General features: G+C 41.4%; 1 protein-coding gene and 1 pseudogene across 1 annotated transcript in view; both read right to left on the reverse strand.

The window, feature by feature from the left end:
* Window positions 1-5,889: 5,889 nt before the first annotated feature.
* On the reverse strand, window positions 5,890-7,086 carry LOC109679698 (14-3-3 protein zeta/delta-like; annotated as a pseudogene).
* Window positions 7,087-14,362: 7,276 nt separating this feature from the next.
* Window positions 14,363-14,706, reverse strand: part of LOC141414859 (myomegalin-like) — a 124,226-nt gene continuing 123,882 nt past the window's right edge. The window contains exon 9 of the transcript XR_012439789.1: window positions 14,363-14,447. The gene's annotated coding sequence lies outside the window, so the exon portion shown is untranslated. The remainder of the gene's footprint in view (window positions 14,448-14,706) is intronic.

A 14,706-nucleotide genomic window follows, 5' to 3' on the forward strand; every position in this document is an offset into this window, starting at 1 on the left:
AGAATTGTCTAATTGTGGTATTTCATCTGTTATTTCTATAAAGCTCAATCAATTTAATTATGTCTTTTATTTTAAACTGCTATCCTTTCATTAGAGAATCCAGTGGTTTGTAGTTTAGAACTTCTATGTTGACTTCTGTGTCTTTTCTAGTTGCACAATTACCCTTTCTGTGATATTTTTAGCTCTTGATTTACATAAGATACTTTCACAAATTACTGCCTAGTGAAATTACTTTCTTAATTTTTGTTTGCTTTGTATAGATCCTTTAGGCTCAGTCCTGCTGCTCCAATTTTAAAAATGCACTTTTCAGTAAGAAATGAATCACATTAGGCAGGCAAGGGAAGAAAGATGGTATCACAGACTCATATCCTCATGTCCTTTTTGCTCTCAGTCTCTGATGAGAAATTTAAAATGTCACAGCTCTTCAATATAATACTTTTGTAGAAATAAAAATGATACAATGTACATGAATATAATGACTATTTTTTATATGAACCCGATAATATGTTGACATATCTCCATAAGAAATGATATTTTAAAAGACATATTTCAATACTTGTATTATAAAGTTTATGTATATATGGACATATTATCATTATCCTTTCTTGATTGCAGGTGTCTGTGGGATATCATGCTGACTCATACTCCAGGCTCTCTGGTTGCATCTGTAGTAGAGAGGGTCACTAACAACAGCAAGTCCATCCAGGACCTTTCATTAAGCTCCAACCAGAAGAACTGCCTGGCCTCTTTCTAGCAGAGCCCAGGACAGCCTCCTGAACTTCTCATTTACTTGGCATTCACCCTGAATCTAGGGTCCCTGACCACTTCAGTGGCAGTGGATCTGGGACAGATTTCACTCTCACCATCAGCAGCCTCCAGGCTGAAGATGTTGGTGATTACTACAGTCAGCAGTACTACAGTGCTCCTCACATAGTGCTTCAGCTTTGACCATAAACTTCCTCTTAGAGACTCATCAGCTGCTTAAACCCCACACAGCCCTTGACTGGCACACCACCTTCATCTGCATAATAGCCTGTTATGAGGAGGCTTGCAGTACTGAAGAGGAAATGAAGGTCTCAGTGGCTCTTAAATCCTTCAGTATGGAAGGTACATACAGGAAAATATAGGAATGAACATCAAAGAGTTTTCTCCTGTAACCATTTACAGAGATTATCACCTTTTTGGCTTGAGGCTGAGATATTGATCATTTTATAGTTCTAGAGCTCAGAAGTTCAAAACAGGACTCAAGGAGCTAAAATCAAGATTTTGGCAAGTTATGTTCCTACTGGGAGGCTCTTGGAGAACATATGTCTCTTGCCCTTTCCCGCTCCTAAAGGTTTCCTTCATTCCCTGGTGCACTGCCTTTTTCCTCCATTTTTAGAGCAAAGAACATAGCTCTAACTTTATTGTAGGTCCTTGTCTCACTATCTGTTTTCCAAATGTAGACAACCTTTCTCATATTATTGTGATAATATATTATCACAAAACCATATTGGATGTGGTTTTGTGTTTATTGGACTTTTCCTTTTGAGAAAATCAAAATTGAGAATTCAATGTTTGGGCAGGGTAAATCTTGGTGTCTCTATGGAAACAACGTGATAACTAACTCCATTCTTATATTTATTTAAAATAGTAATTGAGCACCTATCATGGGGCACAAGATGCAGCAGGGAACAAGAGTGTCATAGGCCATTTGAGAACTCCATGGCATCTTAAAGCTGTCTGCATATGAATTAGCTCTTCTTAACTAGCTCTTCTTAACTGGCTTAATGTGCCCATATGTGACACAGATGTGTCAGGCCTTTCTCCAGAAATGGCATCGGGTGATAAGGGTTGTACCAATTGTCTTAGGGTATTCGTTGCTGTGACAATACACTGTAGGTAAACAAGTTAAAGGAGAAAGGATTTGTTTTGGCTCACAATTGTAGAGTTTTCACTTTATGGTCAACCAGCTACATTGCTTTTAGGTGTGTAGCTCCTCAGAGACATCATGGTGGAAGGGTTTGATAGAAGAAGGCTACTTACCACATGGTTACTGGGAAGCAGGGAGAGAGTAGAAGAATCCTGGGACAAGAAATAGTCTTCAAAGACACACTTCCAGTTAACCGTCTCTTTAAAAGTTCACACTTCCTACTTTCTACCACCTTCAATCTATGATATGATAACCCCATCAATAGATTGGTCTATTGATTAGATTATAGTCCCTATGATTCAGTCATCTTTCACTGATTAGAAGTGCCAGCTAGGCACCACATCTTTAGCACTTGAGCTTTTTGGGGGATACTTTGGGCCAGAAAACATAGAGTTTTGTCTATATAATATCATTATTCATAATTTACCAAATACAGATTGGTATCTTATGGTTATTTGGACTGGTTATTATTCAGATGTTTCAATTCTTACTCACTGAAAGTATGGGTAAAATAGAATATTATGAGACAAAGACAGGAGAAAAATGTGATTTAGAGAGTGGTCCTAGTTATAGAAAAGAGGAAACCATAAATGGGGAAGGACAATGGTAAGAAGAAGGAGAAGATATAGTTTAAGATTGAATACTGAAAGACGGATTTCATCGATCTCACATGAAGTGTTCAGAGAAATAGAAGGGACTGAAAAGCAATAAATAGTAAATGGAAGAAAGAGAGTACAAAATCGCCAATGTCAGTTACATAGGAAGAAAAACAATACAAACACATAAAAATTTCTGAATATCAAAATCTCAACAGTGACAAAAACAAATTACCATAAAAATTCAGAATTTTCTTTTTTTGTGGTACTGGGACTTGAACTTATGGCCTACACCTTGAGCTACTTGAGCAACATTTTTTTTGTGAAGAATTTTTTCAAGATAGGTTCTTTCGAACTATTTGTCCTGGCTGGCTTTGAACCATGATCCTCCTGAGTAGCTAGGATTACAGGCGTGAACCACCAGTGCCCAGCAAAATTCAGAATTTTCTAATGCTCCCCCAAGTGGGTATTCCCTGCCCCCAACTTCCCCAGTGTCAGTCTTTCAGTCCACTAGATGCCAGTTCTAGTATGATACTTGGCTATAGAATTGTGTTTGTCCATAGCCTTGTGCTCCTTTTCCAGTGGGGTGAGGAAGAATTTGATGATCAAAATATTATCTCTGATGAAGTCTTCCAAGGTTTGGACCCCTAACTTGCCAGTCTCATATCATCCTCACTAACCTTGTAGGTTTCTCTTTTCCCAAGCTCCAGACTACTTACTACTTATGTAATTTAGGTGCATTACTTTGTCAAATGTTGGGTAACTCAGCATGACAGCTCCTGTCAGAGATGCTCACCACTGAAATTTCTTAGATTGGGTTGTGGCAGACAACTCTGCCTCACTGGTCCTAAGGCTCTATCCTTTGTTGAGTGGGGAATTATATTCAGATGTTTCCACTGCCTGCATTCCTCTCACTACTTTCTCTGCCATGTTATAGACCATGTACTGGACCCTCCGCAGAATCTGCGCTTGTGCCACAGTGGCATTTCCATCCTCTGTTGACAACTGTGGCTTCTTTGCTCCAGGCCATGTGCCAAACCCTGGGCTGTGCACTGGGATTTTTTGACCCAGGCCACATTCTGTGGGGTTCTTTACTCTAGGCTGCACTCTGGATTTCTTTGTCGCAGGCTGTGCACTGTAGGTTCTCTGCTCTAGTCACCTATTAAAGCTTCACTTATTCTTGTTATAGGCATTTGCAGGTACTCTTCAGAAGCTGATATTCTTGAAACTATTTCACCTCCAGCAACACCCTCAGATGTTCTTGTGAGATTCAACTCCTTATTCTTGTTTGCCTGTCTTCTGCCCATGGGATGAGGGGTGAGGCAGTCCTTCAGACTCTCAGTTTCCAAGTAAATTCCCAAGTAGTGGATTTTATAATTTTACTTGGAAAATATATTTCAAATATTTTAAAGCTGAGAGTACACATAGAATTTTAAAATGTATTATTTCAATTTGTCTGTTTTTATGGTCCATTATCTCTATTTTTTTCAACTAGTTTGTATTATTTGGCATTTTAATTCTAATTTTCTTGTTTACTTGTTAATTACAAACTCATTTCAATCTAGCAGACATTCTCAATTTATATTGCTTAAAGATTCTAAGTGCATTAGGTACAGTTCAGTTCTAGAACACCTGGTTAGCACACACAGGTCCCTGGTTCGATTTCTACCATGATGAAAAATTAAATTTACCAAATGTATGAATTAATCAAAATATTTTAAATATATGCAAACTACCTTATCTGGTGATTGCTTTTTTATATTAGAAGTCACATATGCATCTTATAGTCTATAAGATAGTATTTTACCTGTTGTTTGTATAGCCATGAACTTATTTATTCACATATTCCAGGCTTCTTCTCTTAATCTTTATAATGTTTATCATCAGCCAAACTCCCTTCAGTATTTTCTTTATACAGTAGTGAAAACTGATGGTATTGTTCCAAGTACAGGCTAAATCAAGCTGGAATGGTTGATGACAAGACAGAGGCTAAAATGGTAAAACAATTGTGTGCACCTGACAAACAGAAAGAATGAAGGATCAAAATCAAAGGCAAGCTAAGAGTATCAAAAATTTCTTTAAAAAAAGAAATGTAAGCACAAAATATACAGTTATTGCTACCCCATGTCATGATGGGTCAAGAACATTGTGGCTTCTTAAGATAGGAAATGCCATGTACCAAATTTGCAAACGGAACACATTACTTTTCCAATCAATCTTCCTAAACCCAGATTGGTTTTTCATTTCTTTGTGTGGGAAGTATAGAGGGAGAAAATTAAACATGGAAGGTAGTTGTATTAGTAGTATTTTTTGTTATGATAAACTTTGTATTTAGACTTGGTAAAAGCCCCTTAGCTGCCGAGAGGGAACAAGGAATAAATTCGCAAAAATGTACAATTCCCTTCAGGAAAGTTTCAAATCTAAGACTATTTTACATGCAAAGCTGTAGAGGAAGTTGTTGAAAAGTCCATTAATAAAACTTTACTCCACTTAGTTGAAGTTATTTCCCTCTTGATTATTTTACAGCACACACATGGTAAGTATCAAAAGAGAAAAAAAATCAGAAAACCAAAAAGTTGAAAACATAGGATTTTGTTTTTGGTTTACTGCTGTGCTTGATATCCATGAAGCAATGAACATTAAATAGTTCATTTCTACTGCATCCGTACTTTTATATTTGTTGTTAGGTTGCATAAAACAGTTACAGGCAAATAAAGTGTACAGCAAAAATAATGAAAGCAAGCAGCATGCAACTTTTCAAATAATGGAATGGGAAAGTTTCTGTCCTTATCCAAAGTTAATTGGGCCACAAATTTATCTGAAGGAACATTTCTGCAGCTGTAGTCAAAGGTGTGCACATTAAGATTGACTATTCCACAGAAAGATATGATTCCAACATGCATTATTCATGGGATATTTGTATTATAGCAGTATAACTGCTGCAAATCTTAAAATACCTACAGTAACTACAACTGTGTGTATTGCCAATTATTTATACCTTTTACTCCCCATCAGGACAAACCATTATGTAGGCAGTTTTCTTTACTTAGACATGGAAGCAGTTTTAACACTGGCCCTTTTGATAAGTTACAATAGTACCAAAAGTACTATGACAAATATTTATAATTTGTAAAAAAATTCCACATCCCTATTTTGACCATCTCAAGATGAAAACAGATAAATCCCTAAATGTTAACTGGCCCTATTCACCTAATATTAAACTCTCCTGTCGTTCTTATACTACAGGGGTGTAGAAAAATTCAAATAGAGTAGCATAAACCTGTCATCAATTGTAAACAAAAACTATTGTGGCACAGCATGGAAGACAAATGGTCAACTGTGCAAATTTTAGAATGAGGCAAACAAAAGTTGGAAGGGTGGTTAATTTTTCCCTCCTTCACCTGCCTCCTCCTTTGTGTACTTGAATGTCAGGTGTCCACAATGTCAAGTCATTTCTCAGTAATTGTATTGTTAGCTTGCTGTCTTTGTATGACACTTCACTCACTATTACAAGTTTAGCAATCGTTTGTCTTTGCAAGTGAGTAGGCTTCCTCTGGGGAGTTCAGAATGTCATAGTAGAACATGGAATTCAAGGGCCAGCCTTGATCTGATAGGATACATTGGTTGCATTTCTCTTTTGCTGAGTTCAAAATCTTGCAAAGCTTGTTGTGACTGATCCACAATCCCTTTCTTATCATTGCCAGCAAGAACCTCAGCCAAGTAAATAAAGCCTCCCTTCATTTTCAAATAGAATACTTTTCTTTCTGCTTGTAAACCATTGGGAATTAAGAAGTTTTTCAGAAGAGACAGTGGATCCTTGCAGAAATCTCTGAGCTTGTTTTCATTTTTTTCTCTGTATTCTGGAGTGATTACTGGATGGGTGGTCACTGGGAAATTCTGCTCAGAAGAAATGGAAAGAATCCATGTATGACCTGGAAGTACAGTAATATTTATTAAAAGAGAGGGAAAGCTATCAATGGAGAAAGCAGAGATGACCCTCAGCCAGGTGGGGTAGAAGCCCATAGGTCTTTGTTTAAAGGGCATTTTATAAATTCAAAGAATAAATAAACATCTGGAAGAATCTGAGCTACCTCTGTGGTATGGGCTAGGCTGATGGACAGATTCATTTTACTGTTCTCATGCACTTAAGCTAGCTTTTAGGGACTTTAATTATAAGCATGAAGTGTGATCATTATTCATGTTTTAAGCAAAGGGCTTTTATATGAGAGATAAAGGGAAGGGAACAGGGCTGAGTGGCCTCAAGGCTGCAGGGGATTTACAACTAAACTGCTAACACTTTACAATTGCCACTAGGAAAAGTTACAGGGTATCTGATAGTCAAAGTCCACTTCCCTGTCCCTTTCTCCTCCCACCCCTATATTTCTGGTCTGTCTCAGGGCCTTCTGATACTTTTACTCAGTGTCTTGCCTTGCTTAATACTTGAGACTGAACTCCAAGATGGCCTATAGGCTCCTACAACTTTGTAATAAGCAACCCAGAGAAGATCCCTCTCTTCATAGATAATTCAGCAACTTGCAAGGTTACAGCCTTCAGGCAGACCGTCATGTCATCCTATTGCTCAGATGCTTGACCAGTTTTTTGGCCTTTGCATCAATTATGTTTTTTGTCCATGACTGAATGTGGTGTGTATGGAGTGTGTGGCTGTGGACAGTCACTGGGCAGTAATGGTGAGGCTGAAGATCTGAAAAAATATACATATATGTTCTAGCAGCACTGGGTTTGAAATCAGGGTCAAGCTTCCTAAGCAGGTGCTCTACTGCTTGAGCCACTCAGCCAGCTCCTCATAACATTTCTTAAGAGAATAATTCCCTAGTTTTGGACAGGATGAACAAGGAATGATTGTATGTCATTTTTATCCTGATGAATCACTGAAACATTCTTCCAATATCCATTCTTGTGATGGATTTTGGGTAGCCACAGTCACTAGTCCAGAGTTTCAAAGGAGATTCTAGGTTTCTTTCTTGTAATGCCTGAGGGTAATTTCATTATGGGAAACTCTAACAGAAACAAGGGACAATGAGGCCATGCAACAACAAGCAACATTTTATTGTGCCAGCACAACTCAGTAGATTCATGTCCAAAGGCTGAGCCCCTAGAACAAAGGGTTCTCAACTTCTGTACACTTGCAAGCAGGTTACAGAAGCAAAAAGCAAAGTTTAACACATATGTGGTTACCTACAATTCTATAGGCTACTTCACTCTACTGCTATGAGACATTCTACCACCAGGACTAAGTGTCTGTCTTCACGCTTTGATTCTTTAAGTTTTATCTCTCTGCTATGCCATCCCTTCCTCCCTGGTACTTTATCAGAACACAGGCTTGTATGTTTCTTTTCTGGTTCTCCTCCCTGCTACATTATTCCCCCCTTTGATGCTCAGACACACCTAGGATCAAACACCCTCATCATGATTTAGGGGTTTATATTTCCATAGCATCATTTCATGGGAGGCTGTTTTTCCTTCTATAGTGGCATCCATAATGGTCCTGGTAGAACACAATACCAGGGGAACCAGCCAGGGTAACATCAGACACATTCCCAAGATTAGACCCACCACACCTATCAGGGTTTTGAATCCACCCAATGCAGAGAACCATCCTCCTAACAGGTCATTGGGATTCCATCCTCTCCAAGTCCTGATGGGGACATGGGCAAGCTTCTCCATTCTGTCTGTGATTTCTTCTATGACCTTCCCTTCATCATCAATCTGTAAGCAGCAGTTACTTAGGTTAAATTTTCTACAAATTTCTCCCTCAGAAGCAAGTAAGTATTCTAGAATTAAGCAGTTTTGATAGATAGCATTGCACATTTTAGTGCTCTGTTTTGTCAGCAAATTGAGAATTTTTGTGGTTTCATTAGTTACAATTTCAACAACAGCCTGCAGCCTGATGATGCACTTGAGCATATATATATGAGTGTGATAGCCCCAGGACCCATCATCTTCTGCAGAAGTGGAAGGACCATAGTACTGGATGATTCACTCAGGAGGCCATTTGTTATCTTTCGGATTGCCAATTTGTAAGACACCCTGTTTTTGTCTACTTAATTTTTCTTCATATCTTGGGACTCCCAGTTTTTCACCTTGTCTAAAGGGAAGCAAGAAGAAGGATGGTCTGATTGAGCCCAGTATTTTAGACCAAAGTGGCTGCTGGGCAGTACTGTATATTCCCACAGATCCAATATAGCCCCCGGATGCCTGCCAATCTATGTTTGTGGTAAGATTGTGCCAAGATTTCTGGAGATAAGAGAAGTTGGCCAGTGGGTGGGACTGGAATTCTGTGCTGTTTGTAGCTCCCCACCATTGGGTCATTTAGGCAGTGTCATTGTAAAAATTTGGTCATAAACAAGTTAGATCCCCTACCAGGGTAGAGAACTGACCCTTTGGGCAGGAGATACAGTCATTCCCAATGATAGAAGGTTTTAGGAGCCAGATGCTTTTCCTGTGATTGGGGAAGGCAGTCTCATTAAAGGGCACCCATGGGTACAGCTCTCTTGCTTCTCATGGCCAGTGGTCTCCCATGTTATTTCCTCCACAAACACAGCATGAAGTGACATTCAGTGTCTGGGCTACAGACTCAGCCAAAGAGTAATGAGTTTTTGGTCTTGTCAGATAGAGGGAACTCACTTTTCATTTCCTCTTAAAAGGAATGAAAGACTTGGTAAGAGGAACTGTCATGGCTGATAGTTACCAACAAGGTGCAGTAGTGTCCCGGGATCATATCCCTTTCCATTTTTCGTTATTCTTACCTTAACTTCCCTGCTCCCAATTTGAAGGCTTAAGTATAATAAAATTTACATGATTACAGTTGCCAAGGGTACAGTCAGGTGTGGGTGTTCCCTTGTGTAGGAGAGCTGAGTGTCCTACTGTCTGCCAGTAGCCCATGAGACACAACTCCAGTAAATGCAATAATGCCAACCTGTGCCACCACATGGGTTCGGGCACATGTATTTACCATTTAACATGTAGGCTCTTTCCAAGGCTAGGCCTCTGTGGACACAGCCTATAGCACCATATCCACCCTGGTCTATGGCCATGCATACATCAAAAACACTGACACTGGCTTATCAGGATTGAACACCTGGGTGTTGTTAATGAGGTCCCTTATTCCCCTGCCCCCTAGATAGCACCATCAATCTCTGGACCTCCAACCATTTTTCCCAAGGGCTGTAGGGGGAATTGAAGCAGACATGCTGATTACCATGGAAGCACACCAATAGATGGTACAGTTGTGTTTGCATGACCCAATGACAGTGCCTACACAAGAGTAGTAAGTATGGAAAAGTAAAGTCCTGGTGACAACACTTCCTGCACAAGTAAATGCATACATAGGTCACAGTTTGAGATCTGGGAGTTCCTGAGCAAGGAACTGATTAGATTCAACAAAAAGGAAACATTGCAAAAATCAATCCCTGGAGGAAGAAGGTGACTCCTCAACCTTCTGCAGTATGTAGGCTAATGGGCTTCTGGAGTGACTAAAGCAGGGCTGTCATCCTTCTGTCTGTGGTTCTCTAATGTTTCCTGGGAAGAAGGGTCCTTCTTAGGAAGGGCACAGATATTCCAGATGGTGACCTTGCACAGTAAAGCTGGATCAGGGATATACTCCCAGTCAAGAGATGCTGGCTTTACTCAGCTGTGGCAGATCCAAAGAGCAATGTCTGCTACTTTAACTGCAATAAAGGTAGACAAAATAACAGGGTCTCTCCAATGGGGCTTTAATGGTTTGATATTCCATTCCTTTACCCTGACAGCATCCCCTGACTTGTGAAAGTGCATGGGAGTTGTCAGAATGACAGGAAATATCACCCGGACCCAGTCATTAATTTTGAGAGACTCAAACCAAGGGCCTGCATCTGTTGTGTGAAGGTGAGGTCATATATTTCTTTGAGGTCCCCCCATATACTCTTGATTAAGGAGGGTGGGCATCCACAAAGGACTTCAAAGGGTGAGAGCCCTATCCACTTCATGGAATTAGATCTAATCCTCAGTAATACTATGGGTAGTAATTGATCCCACTGCAGAAAGGACTCATGACACAATTTCCCAACTGTAATTTTAAGGTTCTATTTATGTGTTCCACTTTTCCTGAACTCTGGGAGCAGTAGTTCATATGCAACTTCCAGTGGATTACTAAGCCCTTAGCTATCAGTTATACCACCTCAACCACAAAGGCTGTCCCATTATCTGACCCAATAGACACAGGTATTCCAAACTGAGGGATGATTTCTTTTAGCAGACATCTGGCAACCTCCTGGACTTTTTCAGTCTTCAAGGGGAAGACCTCCACCCATCCTAAGAAAGTACAGACTAACATCAACAGATATTTGCATCTGTGAGCTTGTAGCATTTCAGTGAAGTTTATGATAAAGTTTTCAAGAGGAGTTCCACCAATGCTCTGCACCTGGGGAGGTGCTCTTGGCCTTCGTTGTTTTTGGCACATAGGCTACATCTTCATACTTCCTTACTTATTCTGGAGAGCTTAGAGACATAAAAATGCTGGGCCAGGGTGGTCTCAAGGGCTATTTGCCCTGAGTGTGTTCCTTCATGGAACTTGACAAATGTAGGAGTCAGCAACTCAGGTATGGCAATATGGCCATTGGCAAACTTCCACCATCTGTCCAGTAGAAAATTTCCCTCCTCAGTCTTAAACCAAGACTGTTCTTGTGGTGTGTACCATAGGTCCAATTTAGCTAATGGGCATGGGAACAAGGCAGTTGTCAGGAGAATTAGGGCTTGTCCCATCATGAGGACTGACTGCTGCTGAATTTACTGCCCAGAGGTCCTAAACTGGCATTAAATCTTTGGTCCCTGGTTTTTGGACTGGCAATAAGGGAGTGTGTTCCAAAATGACTGACAAGTTCAGAGGATCCCATATTTTAGGATTCTGTCAAAGTGTTTTTGAATTCTAACCTGGTCCTTGCAGAGGATGAAATATGGTTTTTGACTGATGGGGATGGCTCCTGGCTTTAGTTCCACCACTACTGGAAACACATTTTGGGCCAGACCTAGGGGGATTACCTTCAGCCCATACACCTGAAACCTTGAAGGAAAGCTCAGAAATCTCAAGAGGCCTTCTCTTAGGGTCATAGACCCACAATTCCTCTTCTTGTATAACTGTGAGGATTAGAGTCTTTGCCTCAATTACTCTCAATGTTCAGGCTGCTGTACCATCTGAATCAAAAGCTATCTGTGCCTTCAGTTTGCATAATAAGTCCCTGCCAGTCAAGCCCACAGGGCAATCATGGAGATAAATGAATTCATGACTTAATTCATGACTCCCAAAATTACATTGTCTTGCCATTATTATCAAGGCTACAGGGTGGCCGACCTGGTTCCCTGTAGCCTTGATAATAGTTACATGCCTCTTGGAAAGGGGGAACACTGGTTGGGTCACAAATGAATGTTCTACACCCACGTCCACCATGAGATCAATGTGATGGCCCCCTAAATTCATTCATACAACAGTTTCCTGTGGACCAGTCTGTCCTAGTTCTCCTTGTAGCCTTCCAGGCCTGCCAGACTGACAATGTTTTCCTCACAAGGGCTGGATCCCTTGTGGGTGAGCTGATATTTTCCTTCAACAATCTAGCCTCTGCCTCTGGTCTGGAGGGCCTTTTTGGAGTCCCTGGCCCATTGTGGACATTCATTCTTCCAGGGCCCTTCTTGATGACAGTAGGCACATTGATTTAACCCTAGTTCCCCCCTACGGTGGGGTTATTCTGGGGGCATTTGTCATCATCCTCAGGTATTCCCTCTGCCTCTGCTTGGATTAGCTCCCTGTGGCCCACCTGACTGTCCAGAAAGGGGTGCTCCAAGACGGTCCACTTTCCTTTTCATCTTCCTGTCGGCCTCCTATCTAGTCTCCTGATCTCAATTGACAAAAACTTTTGTGGCAACCTCCAGAAGCTGGCTAGCACTCATACCTCCAAATTCCTCCAGTTTCTGAAATTTTTGCCTTATGTCTCCCAGGGTCTGTCCAGTAAAAGTGGCATTAATCATCTGCTGGTTTTTGCTGGCTTCTGAGCTGAAGGCTGTGTACAAGTGGAAGGCCTCACACAAATGCTTATAAAACTGGCTGGAACTTTCATGTGGCCCTTGGAGGATTCCTGATGTCTTGCTCATGTTCATGGCCTCTCCCCCTCTTTCCTTCATGCCTCCCAATAATGCCTCCTGATATTTTTCAAGTTGCCACTAACCTTGGTCTTCATTGGGGTCCCAGTGGGGGTCTTCCTTGGGGGAATGGGCCTGAGCATATGCTTGGGCATTTAGAGTGCCTTCAGAGGCACGATCTTCTAAACACTTTAGAGTTGCCTATGTTAAGTGGTGTCACTCTTCAGTATTTAATAGAATCAGAAGAAGCTGTTGACAGTCTGTCCTGTTGGGTTTGTGAGTCTGGATGTTAGACTGCATCAAATCAACCAGAGCCTGAAGCTTTTCTGTGAAGGAGGGGGTGTGATGTTTCCACTTGAGGAGGTCTGTGGTGGTAAAGGGTTGGTAGACAAATATCCATCCTCCTCCTTACATTTGGCCTTCCTGGTCATAATGCATTAGGGTCTTGACCTCCCTTAGGGAAAACTACAAGACAGCAGGTGTCTGAAGAGAGGAGGGGTCCTTCTAGAGACTGGTCAGATGCCCCTGATCAAATGGAGTATGCAGAGTGAGAATTGGCAGAGTCAGAGTGAGCATGGAGTCCATAGGACTCAGGGAGTTCATAGGAGTTGGAGTTCCAGGGACTTCTGGGCCAGATTTTACAGGTGTGATTGTCCCTTGGATTTTCCCATCCAATGTCAGAGGCAGGGATATGGAACTGAATGCTGGTAGCAGAGATGGACAGAGTGGCACACAAGGTGGTGGTACTTCCTTGGATTCCTCTCCAGTATAGGCTCCTTTGTTTTCTCTCCACACTTGGAAGTGTGGCCACCTTAGCTACCATAATTTTATAGGCCTCTTCCAGACAGGGCCTTAGACATGTGGGCCATCTGAGGACAGCATCCCGCCAGCATTCAATACAGGAAATTGATCTGCGTGCCCAGGTCTTCTTACAACTACCCCATAAACTTCATTAACCAGAGTTTCATCCAGTGACCCTTCCAGGGTCCACCCTACACAAAGAGCATCGCACTCTACTTCACAATGGGCCTTAAGCTTGTTAGGAGTTAACTTAACTCCATAGTCTCCATTAAATCCCTTTTTAAATTTCTTAACCATACACTCCAAGAGTGTGTTTTCACTCTGATTTCCACACATCTCCTCCCATTACTAGATGGCAAGACAGACACAGAAGGGTAAGGGTTTTGGAGGAGAGGTAAAGGGGGCCCTCTTCTCTGACACACAAGGAAGAAAATATGTACCCCTAATTGGTGACCTGAACACAGTCACCTTGCCAGGAACTGCACCTACACAGGGTCCTCATTTGATTTGTACATCCTCAGCCACTCCCCTCATGGGGATTTAGGTGTCTCTTTGGTTGTAATGAGTCTGCATAATCCCCAGACCAGAGGCCCTGTTAGGTCTCACCCTAAACCATATGAGCTCTCCATGGACCTATGAATCAGTACTTTGCACTAACTTTGTAGCTAGACTACATCTCATTCACACAAATTCACATGTAGGCATTCATCATCACCCCACACTCAGTGCCTAGGAGTCACAGTTCTGCTTTTGCTCAAAGTTACTTGAATGACCCTGGAAGGTGATCAAGCTCCCTTTCTGCCACTTAAGGGCAGGCCTAATATTCAAACCCAAGTTCTTACCACTCTTATGGGCAGTGCTCCACTCACTGGTTCCTGTGCCTCACCAGGTTCCATTGTGCATCTGAAACCCTTACCCCAACTCACCTGGAGAGTGAGTTGCTCCTTCAGATCAAACTGTCTGCTGGTGCCTGTCAGGATCACTTCTCCTGGTGGTCTGAAGGATGCAACCTGGTGGCAAAGGAGGTGAAAAATACTGTCTCTGCGATCACAGAAGTGAGCCTTCGAAATGTTATTGGAAATTCAAACAAAGACACGGGACACTGAAGCAATGCAACAACAAGCAATATTTTACTGTGCCAGCACAACTCAGTAGATTCATGTCCAAAGGCTGAGCCCCTACAACAAAGGGTTCTCAACTTCTGTACACTTGTAAGCAGGTTACAGAAGCAAAAAGCAAGGTTTGACTCATACGTGTTTACCTGCAATT

Source organism: Castor canadensis, chromosome 12 (genome assembly GCF_047511655.1).
Source record: "Castor canadensis chromosome 12, mCasCan1.hap1v2, whole genome shotgun sequence".
Lineage (NCBI taxonomy): Eukaryota > Metazoa > Chordata > Mammalia > Rodentia > Castoridae > Castor > Castor canadensis.